Source organism: Myotis brandtii, unplaced genomic scaffold (genome assembly GCF_000412655.1).
Source record: "Myotis brandtii unplaced genomic scaffold, ASM41265v1 scaffold112, whole genome shotgun sequence".
In the NCBI taxonomy this organism is placed as follows: Eukaryota; Metazoa; Chordata; class Mammalia; order Chiroptera; family Vespertilionidae; genus Myotis; species Myotis brandtii.
In genome coordinates, this window is record NW_005353838.1 from 6,346,221 (window position 1) to 6,359,548 (window position 13,328).

A 13,328-nucleotide genomic window follows, 5' to 3' on the forward strand; every position below is an offset into this window, starting at 1 on the left:
TAGGACACTCCCTTCCAAGGTTAGTGCTGGCTTCTGGAATTGGCTTCCATGGCAGTTTCAACACCAGGCATATAGTGTACCTCACTGCTGTTGATAGGTAAGGCAGGTGAGCAGCTAGGTCTGTGACTGATAGAAGTAAGTGTGTGTGGTGGGGGGCGAGGTCACACCTTCACTTGAGACACATCTGAGGAAGGTGTGAACGCAGAGGCACACACAATCACCTCACCATTCGACAGGGCAGTGTGGATTAGGTGGGCAGGTTTGCTGAGCACATTCCTACTGAGGCATTCCTATTTGAGCTAGGCAGTTTAGCTATTAAATAGCGAATTTTGGAAGCGGTAAAAGAAAAAGTAAAAGAAGGCAGTATAATGAGTGCTAACTAGAGATGAGGTGACAAACACTGAACAAAGGCACGAGGTAGTCCCCAATGTCGTGAGGCAAAACCACAAATTACAGGTTCTGTTACAAGCAGCTATAGTTCCAAACCAAAGGATGGTTGACACATGAGTCCCACATGTCAGACATGTGGTCTCACATCACATGTACCTGTGTAAGCAGAAAACAGTGTTTTCAGCAGAATCAGGGTTAAATATAAGAAACACTATATTATGCACACTCATTAACCCCCAGTAAATTCTATGATACATTTTTGTTGTTGTTAATCTTCACCCAAAGGTATTTTTCCCATTGATTTTTAGAGAGAGTGGTAGGGATGGAGGAAGGGAAGAGAGAGAAACATCGATGTGAGAGAGACATTGCAATTGGTTGGTTCCCACACATGCCCGACGTGGGGGCCAGGGATCGAGAGCCTGCAGACGAGTACATGCCCCTGACCAGGAATTGAACCTGAGATCCTTTGGCCTGTGGGCCGACATCTAACCACTGAGAAAAACAGGCCAGGGCTATTATACTTCTATTTTGAAGCATAAGTAATTGATTCTTTCAGATTTTCTTTAAAAAGTGGTACTATCGCATAGTATAAGCATTCTAAGCCTCAAACATATGACATCTATGTAACTGAGAAAGAGAGATTAAATGGATTTGATTTTTAGCTACACAGTATAGTATATTATTATTGTCAGGAATATATATTCATACATTCAACAGATATTTATGAAGTACTTACTAGGTTCTAGGTACTTATATTTGATAAAACTAGGCTTATAGAAATATATATGAGAGATTAGGGATTCATGAAGAGTTTATAGATATTTTCTGAGCTACTTACATGTGCAAGTGGTTCATTCTACCTAAAACCACAGATAATATTTTTCTACTTAAGAAAAAAATTGTGTAACATAAGGCTATCAGTGAAATGGAGAAGTGTTTTTTTTTATTTTATCTGATTTTATTTTTCTCATGGAAATACTCAGATGACTTCAGCTTTGTATTTTCACAGGCACATGCACACGCACACACATATGTTTAAGTGAACCTTGAGTATCATCTCATTGTCTTACATTCCTCCTAAGTCACTGCGTTTTTCAGTCATTTAGTTGACCTGAACTTGTTAACTTACTAAATTGTTTTGCTCTTTCCTCTGCTTCCTTTTTCATCTCCTCTTAACAGTCACATTGCAGCTGCGGTGACTTTAGCTTGACAAGTTCATTCATGTGTTAATATTTGGTATTTTGAACAGATCCTACCCTCAAACTTTCTACAAGGCATAGAATCATTTAATAAGTCCCAGAAATAAAAACTTTCCTAAAAAAATAGAGTTTCTGGCTAGGGATGGCAAAACTATTCCATGAGATGCTGTCCCAATTGCACCCTGTTGGTTCTCATGGAACTGAAGGAGACCAGCGGCAGAGAAGACTTCTTAAAGATATTTTATCTTGTACATGCTGCATGCTTAATAAATATTAATTAAATTGAACCACATCATGTTACAGCTGTATCCTTGTCTATATCTGGAGATTCTGCCTGAAACCTCAAAAAACTCTTTTATTATTTCTGAATTGTATTTTCTTGCTTAAAACTTGTTGTTAATGCAGTGTTAAAACAGTGACCAAAGGAAGGCAGTGGGACATGATCTGAGGTCTGAAACCACCCTGCAGCCCCGTAAGGAACCCTGGGTGTCATGGAGACTGCAGGTCCCTGGAGCTGAAGGTAGTAACTGTGACCACATATGACACAATCTTCCACATTCCACCGCAGGGGAAATAGTGTGACCTGTCAACTGGTGAGTCTGGGGACACGTGGGTCACCTACACAAGCATCTGTAGGAGAAGAAAACATTTTTGTGGAGAAGAAACCCTAAAGATTACAAACTTTTTGCTAGTCAAGCAACTGGAGGTTGAGAGCATGAAAGAGGAATAGATTCATTATATTAATGTTGGGCTTATAAATTGGAAATAGCAGTACTATTTCCCCTGATAATTAAATTATTTAATAAATATGGGATACATAGCAATGAGTAGTAACAAAGCATAATTCAGAAAATTAAATACTCATAAATCTAAAGATTAGACCAAATCAAGCTTACTGAAAGATGAGCCTTTTGGAGAAAAGGAACTGTATTAAGAATGTGCTAAGCCCATAGAGTCATCCTCTCTCACCCTCTACCTACACATATACCTACTCTAAGGATCATGTTCCTTAAGGCAAAGTTTTCCAAAATGTATTCCAAGGAAGTTCTAAAGATATTAACAGGTGCTCTGCAAGGAAAGTTGCATGGTCAAATAAATGTGGGAAATGTTGTGAAACTTTGAAATTAAAAAAAAATTCCTTGACCTTCTGCTTCTTTCTAGGATAGAGATACCACGACCAGGTTTACTTTTCCACCATAAACAAGTAGAAAACTGGACAAATTCTATGAAACAACCATTTTCAGACATTGAACAGAGGCAGCTCAGGGCTACGGTTCCTGAAAGATGAGAATCAAACAAGATGAACCCCACTATCACTCTGGTTTATACTTGGAGGTTATTTCCAGACCACAGTGTCGGACAGGGAACCCTGTGCAGAGCACATAGGCTTGTCGAACTGAGGAAAAGCAGATCAGGGGTGCTGAGGAGCTTAGAAGTCGCAGGTCATCATTCTGAAGAAAAGGATACTATGTAGAAATAGAGCTATATAAATCTCCATGGAGGACCCCTTGAGTCTCTGCTGATTATTAGGTTATGTGTGCAAGGGGTAAAATCCCGTGAGGCAAGGGAAAAACACAATCAGGACCATGTAGATTCACAAGGACAGGGAGATGTTTAAACTCTGAGCAGCCTGAGTGGAGAGTCCTCATTGGTTACACAGGATGTTCAGCGGAGATCATAGGGGGTCATGCCCTAATAGTAAGGCTGAACATCCTCTGGAATAAAACTACAGAAAAGCTAAGAAAACAGGTCTAGAAATAAATCAAGCTAAAAAGCAAGTAATTGCTTGCCCAAACAAAGCCTGGTGCTCTTTAAAAGAAAATAAACAGAAATCCAGACATTCAACCACATAATATGCATAATGTCCATAATCCAATTTTAAAAGTCCTCAGACATGCCACAAAGCAGGAAATGTATGCCATAACCAGGAGAAAAAAAAGGTGTCAACAGATAATAGGCTAGTTCTATAGATAGAATTAGCAGAAAAGGATGTTAAAACAGCTATTCTACTAGTACATAACTTACAGCAGTTAAGAAAAGCATGAGGAGAAAAATGAAAGGTAAAAAGAACCAAATGAAGCTTCTAGAAATTAAAAATACAATATCTGAAAAGAAAAATTTAGTGGAATTAACAGATTAGGCACTGAAAGAGAAGAGATCAGTGAACATGAAGACACAGGAATAGATTCTATACAAAATGAATATGTAGAGAAAAATCACTAAAAAGCAGACAGAGCAGCAATGACTTATGGAAAGAAGAGGAGAGAAAAAAGAACAATAACTTATTTGAATAAATAATAGCTTAAAATCCAAATTTGATTAAAATTATGAACTCTTAGGTGAAAGGAGCTCAATGAATTTCAGTCAGGAGAACTCCCCTCCCCCCCCCCCCCCCCCCCCTTATTTTTCTCAGCAGGTAGAAAAAGCCTGGACGTGTGATGGATAAACCTGGTGAGCCGTGTGTTCAGGTGCACCCCCGGCTGCCTGACACCTTACTCACTCCTTCCTGCAAGGGCTGCTTATAACCATCACGGTCCTGTGGTCTTTTCCATGGTAAGAGTGGCTTCAGAAGTAGCCAGACCAGCTATGTCTCTTACCTTCTGTGAGATATTTGGCAATTTTTCATATCTCTGAGCATTGATTTTCTTATTTATAAACCAGGGGTAAAATATACTGGTATATCTTGTACACATATTCTACACACAATGGGCACTGTCCACACATACACACATTTGCCTATATAATTTGATCTTATTTACTAAATGAAAAAAATATATATGAACTAGGACATAGTAAATGCACAATAAACAGGGGCTGCCACCATTGTTTCCAAAGTCACAGAAATAGTTTAAAATAATGAATCCCTGATCTGTGAGCACAGAGTACCTTCTATAGAAGGAGGGGTTCTGAAGGAATCTGAGAAGGGCTCATTAAAAACTTTTGTGTAGGGCAAAGGTGGGGAGGAGAAAAATATTTAATTACAGAGCCCTCTTTAAGAAAAACGGTAAGATATTCTTCATTGTTTTCATAGGCAAGTTAATCACACCTGAATCCTCTGGGTGGCATATGAAACTTCTTCATAGTTCTCTTTTTGTTCAGTGGTTCTAGTAGAAAGCCCATTTTCTCTTAAAAGCAGTTGTTCCTCTGCTCCTATGTAATGGTGTCCCCTGAAGATAAACGCATCATTTAGAACTCTCTGCATTTGTAGCCTGCGCATGCTTTCTAAATATAGTAGCCAGATGATTACTTAATTTAGCTAGAAATGGCAGATTGTTGACAAAGAATTCCTGCTGAGTTCCAATGCCTTGAAATGCAGCTTTTATAAAGCAAATCATATCTGAAGAAATGACTAACAATGCCATTTGCTTCATATAGTGACATAATATTTAGCTGTCGCTGGAGTGTAATTGCCTTATTTTTACAATATTAGTCCTCTATTGATAAATATAGATTACCTGGATCAAGCCAGTCCTGCTGCAGGGGGCAAAGCAGTCTCAAAAAATGAGTTTTTAGACAGGAAACTATCTCATACTCCGACACACTACCTGTTTTCCAACACTTGGTTACTCAAATGATGTTTATTCAGTTCATATATAGGGTCCATTCATAGAGGATCATTTCACTGACTCGCAATTTAAGTAGCATTAGATACAGAAACAGAAGCGATTCATTTCATACAATAACCAGAGATGTGAAGGGATGTGCAACTGTACATCTTGTTGCCCTTTTACTACTTGGTCATAGTGTGTGGAGGGAGTGGTAGGTACTAGAATCAGCACGCCCCTGCCCTCTCTTACCTCTAGGAAATGTATGTGCTGCCCTTTGTCTCTTTCTTCTTAGATTAGCCATTGTTTTTTTTATGAATATGTGCATCATGCCGCTACGGTATGGGAATGCAATAGGGTGGAGAGAGCCCAACTCCGACTGCTCAAGCAGAAAGGGGATTTATGAGCTGCTGGCACTGAACAGTCCAGGTGCCAGATGATCAAATCCATCTGTGCTTCTCTCCATCCCTCAGGTTTGCTCTCCTCGTAAGTGGCTCCTCCACGTGGATACAAGACGCCAATGGGTAGCTTGAGGTCCCAAAATTTAAGTAACCACTGGGAATTGTCTGATTGGACCAAGGCAGATAATTAAAGAGCCATGTACCCTGACCAGAAAGCATTTGATTTGTCCCTTAGAACCAAGCTTGCTAAAGTGCTGTGAGGTTATCCTATCAGCAATGTTGACATGTTTTCCAAAATTTGTTCCTGGAGGTTTTCTGTAGCACCATGTCCCTTCCATAAATTCATGCAAGAGAGAATTTTTTCAGGAAAACTTCTTTCCTGTGCAACTACTTTTGCTTGTTTCTTTTCTTTTCTTTCTTTAAAAAAAATCTGTTGGACTTTGTGAATCTTTAGAGGTGTGTTTCCTTCTTTGCTTTGGCTAATTTGAGAGGTCAGAGACAAATACGTTGTCCATCAATATCAACTGCATAAATATTACAAAATAGTTTTATATACCTTAAGTTTATTTTATTTTCCTATCTTTACTTTTATATTGTTTGGCTCCATCTATTTACTTAATCCTATCTATCCTATGTATTTTTAATGCCACTTCAAGTAATTTTTGGAGGTAAGGTATAAATAGGTAAATGTATTATTGAACCATATACTCAAAACCCATCGAAAAGATTTTGAAGTACCTTGTGTTCACAGACTGACCCTGAGGTAATGTTTTCTTGGATCCCTCTGTGGTTCTTCTTCTCACAGAACTCTTAGTGGTAAAGCTAAGGAACTCTGTATCATGAATTGTTTTATCCCGCCGATTTATAAATACTCCCTCAATGCCTCTAGGAAGCAGAAGAGCAAATGCAAGGAGACGAGTGGTTGTAGAGGAAGTTGCCCTAATTCTGCCCAAACTCTGGTGTGACCATGACTTTTCTTGGGCAGTGGTCAGATTTCATCCTTACGCCCAATGATCCTAGAGAAGCGAGGGTGTCCTGGGCTGTCTCCCCTCCAGATGGTTGGAGCCTTGTTCAGTAAATACCAAGGAATCTTGGAGATGGCAGATTCGTCTAAAACTCAAATCCCAACCTAAAATTCTGTGCATAGATTTCTGGAAGTGTTTTGTTTTTCTTGTTTTGTTTTGTGTTTTTGTTTGAAATGCCAGATGGCATAATTTTATGGTTTTATTAATATAGATACAATGTGCACACAATCTGTCTATTCATTTTCTTCACTGCACAGCCTGGCATTGGGATTGGTGACTCTGATGGCCAGCTGGGCTGCTCTTTCCACAATGGCTTTGCGGTTCTTTGAGGAGATGTTGTGAGCAACCTCAGCACAGTGAGATCTGTTGCACAGCAGCAGCACTTCAAGCTCCTTGACACTGTGGACCAGGAACTTTCAAAAGCCACTGGGCAGCATGTGTTTTGTTTTCTTGTTGCTCCCATATCCCATGTTGGGCATCAAGATCTGGCCCTTGAATCTTCTGCGTACCTTGTTGTCAATGCCTCTGGGTTTCTGCCAGTTCTGCTTAATTTTGACATGTGGGTCTGACTGGTGATGGGTGAACTTCTTGCTCCTCTTTTTGATAATGTTGAGTTTCATGAGGGGTCTGAGGGCAGCTATGGAGCTGAGTAGGAGATGGCTGCCACCTCTGTAGGCAGAGGCAAGGGAGAGAGTCTTGGATGTGTTTTAAATTTCCTAGAAATGAGGGTCATTTAGGGGTGGCCCCAACATTTCAGTCTTCCTCTTGGAGATGAAATCCAGGGATTTGCATGAAATGGGATGACACTTTTGTGTTGGTCACTGTATTAGTTAGCTTTTAGTTGTATGTAAGAGAAACTTAACTCAAATTGGTTTAAATAATCAAAGGAAACTTATTGGCAGAGAATCCAGAGGTATGGAAAGCTTTATGCAAGAATTAGTCCAAAAGCTCAACCATGTCACCAGTGTCATCCAGCTTTTCTTCTCTCTGCTATGCCTTGCACTATATCAGTTTCTCCTATTGTTGCAGAATGGTTGGCAGAAACTACTGGAGTTAGATAGGTCTTAATTCTTTTTTTTAAATGTATTTTTATTGGTTTCAGAGAGGAAGAGAGAGGGAGAGAGAGATAGAAGCATCAATGATGAGAGAGAATCATTGACCAGCTGCCTCCTGCACACCCCACAAAGGGGATTTAGCCTGCAACCCAGGCATGTGCCCTGACCGGGAATCAAGCCATGACCTCCTGGTTCATAGGTAGATGCTCAACCATTGAGCCATGCCGTTATAGGAGAAAACATTCGTTTGCTTTCCTCTATCAGAGCTTCCTTCTGCTTAGACCAACTTGTGTCACATGCTCCCCTCTGGACCAATCAGAAGAGACAGGTGATTAAGGCCAATTAGTCCCAGCTAGGAGAGGGTCAGTAACACTCAAATTACATAGCTAAAAATTTGGGAGGCCTAGTATGAGGAAGGGAAGAAAGGCAGAAATGAATGCTTAGAGAGTGGAAGGGGTAGTGGTGATAGAAAACAAAAAATCTCACTACCATCACTAGAGTTTTAGGGTCATGCTTCAATTTATTTATGAATCTATGACAACCCTCTAGTCCTGCCTAAAGAAAGTGGCAATGGCTCCTACCGGGAGAATTAGCTGTATCATTGCTATTTTTGAATTTCCAGCATGACATTATGTGGGAAGAAAACCTATAGTTAGAATGTGGACAATGCATTTTATGGAAGATGGAAGCAGATATATTAAGAGAAAAGGCAAACAGATTCATCTCCCTCATACTAAGTACATTCAGCTTCTCATGAACAGCCACAGTTAGACTAGAGAGACTAGTAACCAGGTAGGAACCAGGCTAAGAGTGAGAAATGGAGGACCCCTGTCGCCCTTGTGTTGAGTGCAGGCCAATGAAAGAGATGCATAAATGACCCTGAAAAACAGCCATGAGCATGCTTCCTGGAAGAACCCGCTGAACAGCTTCTGTTCAGGCAACAAAATTCAAGGACCCTCCAGCAGTGTATGACTCAGTAGGTTCAGGACAGCTTGTTAGACTTGGGATTAAGCTGCAGGTATCCCACAACCTGGAAGTTTCTGTTGATTCAAACACAGCCAACTGTAAGAGAGCCCTTAAAACAAACCCTGTCTCCCTCCATTTTGGCCTTATTACAAATATCCTGACTGACCTTCACCTTTGCTCCAGGTATGGAGTCTGGCTTTTTAATTGAAGGATTAAGAAATCCTGATATTTTGCAAAATCATTTCTCTTGAATCTCTCTTCTTGGGGGATCTTTCTGGTTCATAAAAGGTTTTGTAACTTACATCACAGCCTCTGTCTTTGACTAATAGTTTGCATGAGTAATAAAATCTCCCAGGAGTAAACAAGCTCATATTTTTGCCATTTGTAAACTTTATTGCTATTATAAAATCAATGTTTTGCAACCAGAACTTTCGGCAAACCTGACTGGTGGTCGTGGGAGCTGACAACAATGCACCATGAACTTTCCTCCTTTGTGGTGTGACTTTCTTTTCATATAAATATTAGTGAGATTTTAGATATGTGATAATCACTCCTCATCATATCCCAGGAGTTAGGCAAATGTGCTGCACATATGATATACAAAGTAGCGTCTATACCAGCCGTGGACAAACTACAGCCCGTGGGCCAGATCCGGCCCGTTTGAAATGAATAAAACTAAAAAAAGACTGTACCCTTTTATGTAATGATGTTTACTTTGAATTTATATTAGTTCACACAAACACTCCATCCATGCTTTTGTTCCGGCCCTCCGGTCCAGTTTAAGAACCCATTGTGGCCCTCGAGTCAAAAAGGTTGCCCACCCCTGCCTTAGACCCTCGGGGGAGGGGGAGCTGGGTCATCCTGGCTGAAATATGGCCATCTCAGAAGTGACAAAGGCTCTGAATGCAATGAAGCTTAGAAACAGGTAACCTCTGGTTATTCAGATACCTGGCCTTTCTCCCTTGACCCTCAGAATCATCTAGATTGAAAACTTGCAGAACTACCTTATCTGTTTCCTCACTTGCCTTGGGTTGACTCTTGTAAATCTTTTATCTGTTCTTTAGGGCAGGCATTCTCAAATAGGTCTGAGTATCAGAATTACCTGGTGTTTTCTTATTTCTAGTGATTTAAAAATAATATGCACATGGAAAATAAAATTTCAAACAGTACAGAGGAGAACAAAATGAAAAGATAGATTTCCTTTCCTGCCTGGCCTAATCTCCTAACCATTTTTTAAACCATTTTTGTTTTATATTGCTCTTCTGGTGTTTACCTCCACAATGTTCAATAACATGCTTATACTTTTATTCATGCTGTTCTGCAAATTATTCAACAAGTGGTGAGGCATATCCACCAGCTCATCAGAGCTGCTGCCTGTCTGTGATGTTGGAACACTGTTCTGGGAACCCCTACTGTACCAGGCATTAACTTTTATTTGCAGGATCATGAGGAGACATGAAGGTGTATATTAGTGTCCCATGGCTGCCACAACAAATTGCACAAATCTGATGGCTTAAAACAACAGAAATGTATTGTTTCACAGTTCTGGAGGCCAGAAGTCTGAAACCAAGGTGTCTGCAAAGGCCTCACAGCCTCTGACGGCTCTAGAGGAGGATCCTTCCTTGCCCCTTTCACCTTTTGGTGGCTCCAGACATTCCTTGGCTTGTGGCTGCATAACCCCAATCTCTGCCTTGTCTTTACATGGCCTTCTCCTCTGTGTCTGACACTTGTCATTGGATTTAGGCACCCCTGGAGAATTCAGGATGACATCATTTCAAGACACTTAATTTAATTATACCTGCAAAGACCCCTTTCCTAAATAAGGTTCTGGGGGTGAACATGTGGTCGTGTCTTTTGGGAGCCACCATTCAACCTGCTATAAGGGGGAAGAAAAGGGTGTGGACCATTGTAAATACAGTGGGGCTTTGACTTACGAGTGTCCCGACTAACGCATTTTTCGAGATACGAGCCGTCTCTCGGCCGATTTTTTGCTTTGAGTTGCGAGCTAAAATTCGAGTTACGAGCCAGCTTCAGATACCCCACTGCTAGTTGGCGCAGCGAACGTCACAGTGAATGCCACAACATCAGCCCAGCATCACGTGTCTCACTCGTTCACTGTTGATTTGACATACGAGTAATTTGAGTTACGAGCTCCGTCACGGAACGAATTAAACTCGTAAGTCAAGGCCCCACTGTAGTATCTATTGAGCTGTGACAGATTTTCAGACCCATTCAGATCTACTGAATCACCTGCATTGAAAAATTTTACCAGGTAATTCAGCTGAGGCGGTCTTACTGAGCACTGCTTTGGGAACCATTGCTTTGGAGTTGTGATTCTCAAACCTGGGGACGAAGGACCACAATCTCTAAAATTTCTTCGGTGTCCAGGGGACTCTTGGGCAGGTGTGTGGTGGCTCCTGATGACTCACATTAGTTCTCTACAGACATCGCATTATTGGAGTTGCGGGCTTGCAGGTGCCAGGAGATTGAAATAGTTCCAGTGAGAAACATGCATGTTCCAGCTCCTCCTCCCTAACTCCCATCTGTCCTGGCCTCTCTCCCACTTCACGTCCACTGTCCCGTTCTGATCGCTGGCCCTGCTAACCTCAGGTTCACGCCCAGGTACAAGGACAACAGGCTTATGCAGCTGTGAAACATGCTCCAGGGATCCAGCCAGGTCTAATCCTTAGAGGAATCCCTTATACCACTCATAATGGTTCCACTTCAACCCGACTAAAGCAGAATTTAGGTGCTATTTCATTATTCTGCTTTTGTTTTTTTAAAGGAACTTTATTTTAGGGGTTAACTTCCCTACTAAATTTTCAACTAAAACCAGAGCATATGGGGTAAAATAGAGATTATTATCTTGTCTTGCAAGGATGGCTTGTCACGTACCATAAACACCTTGGTGTTATCACGACCTCTCCAGCCCCGCCTCTCTTGGCTCTTCCTGTCCATCCTGACGTCTAGACCCTTAACTCCTTTTCACTCCCTGTCCATTTCTGTCTTTCATTCCTCTTCCCATTCAGGCCAGTTCCCGGCTCTTGGCACTGCTGTCTGTCAGCTATCTCTGCTCCCACTTTCTTCACAGACAGACTTCTTGGCAGGGCAGCCAGCATCAGCTATCTCAGTTTTCTCTTTTCTGGCATCCTTTTGACCCACATCATGTCTCTTGCGTTCTGGAAGGTCACAGAGATGTCCTAAGTCTAAAAGCCAATAGGTCTTTGCTTCAGAGCTTATCCTCCCTGACCTATTCATAGAATGTCCCATGGTCTCCCCACCTCTACCCAAAACACTTGTCTTCCTTCCCTGTCGTGGTGCTGTTAGCGCCTCTCATGTCCCTAACTGTTCCTGCTCTGAATCAGTCATAAGCTTTGCTTTGCCACTCCAGGCTCTCAGGGCACCATCCCCAGGGCCGGAGCCTTGTGGTATGGTTATCTGTGGCCTCCCATATAGTTTGCATACATCTCAAAACAGATATTTTTGCCTTACTTTGTAATCTCTCACAGCTCTTCAAATTATTTTTATTGAATTTTTTAAATCTTTAAAAGTTCTAATTAAACTATCAGTTTTCACTCCCCTACCTCCTCGATTTTCTCCACCTCCAAAGTGCATTTCAGGTTTAAATAGTCAGCCACTAGGGGGAAAACAACATTTTGACCTGGCTGCATCCCTGATGTACTGTGCAGAAATTTGCTTTACAGTTAGATTTCTCAATGATGTATCTATTCTTTTATAGCAGTATTAAAGGAAAACAATATAAATCAGGTTAAAACTGATACTAATGACTAGTTCTTCCAAGTTAGACTGCAATTCTTTATTTTTTAAACCAACAAACTGTCCTGTCAAACTCTACCAATGCTTGAAATCTTACTCCTTCCAGGTTTCACTCAAATAAAGTCCCACTGTATCATGGACTCTATTCTAAATGTCCAATAGTTGAATATTCTCTTTTGTCTACTTCAAAATTTACACAGGCATTCATTTTTTCTCTCTGATGACACTCGCATTATAATTATTTTCATACTTATCTTTTATCTTATATTTGGCAAGCTTCTTGAGGTCAAAAGTTCATCACCACCACCCCCTCTTTTTTGGGGGGGGGTCCCCTAGCTTCTAGTTTCTGATAGCTAGCTCTATACTTTGCATGTCTTAGGTCTTTGATAAGCATTTTCAAATTTAATTTAAATGGACAGATTTTGAAAGACAGGCTTGAGAATGAACCATAATATGAAATGAGGGAACAACTTACTCTAGACACAATCCCAAAGCTATCTGCAGAGGATGGGGTGAAAAAGACCATTTGGGGTAGAATATATGGCATCTCTTCTCTCCCTTGAAGCTGAAAGCCCAAGAACAAAGCTCTTGAGGATCTATAAAAATGAGCAATCATGAGGAAAACTTTCAGAATCTCAGCTGGGGGTCTAATTTGAGTGTTTAGGTGAAATTTTAGCTATTTCTTGATATTTCCGTGTTTCTAGAGTCTAGAAGAAGAGACAGAAAATCTGGTGACAAATTTTCAAGAAGACAGTTGGATTCTGTTTATAGCCCTACTTCATGACCTAGGATGCTATAATTCATCCCCTCGCCCCCAGCCAGGTCCTGAGTTTGGGGCATAAACATGATTAAGGGAAGGAAAGACAATCTATTAACAGCTCTTCAAGGACTCCTTGAAACAAAACAGAACCAAACTCCCTCTTTGCTCCCATTCTGATAAAAAGATTTTCCTTTTTATTTGAAACAGAGA

The 13,328-nt window shown here is 40.8% G+C and overlaps 1 pseudogene; it reads right to left on the bottom strand.

The window, feature by feature from the left end:
• Window positions 1-6,793: 6,793 nt before the first annotated feature.
• LOC106727661 lies at window positions 6,794-7,180 on the bottom strand (annotated as a pseudogene).
• Window positions 7,181-13,328: the final 6,148 nt, after the last annotated feature.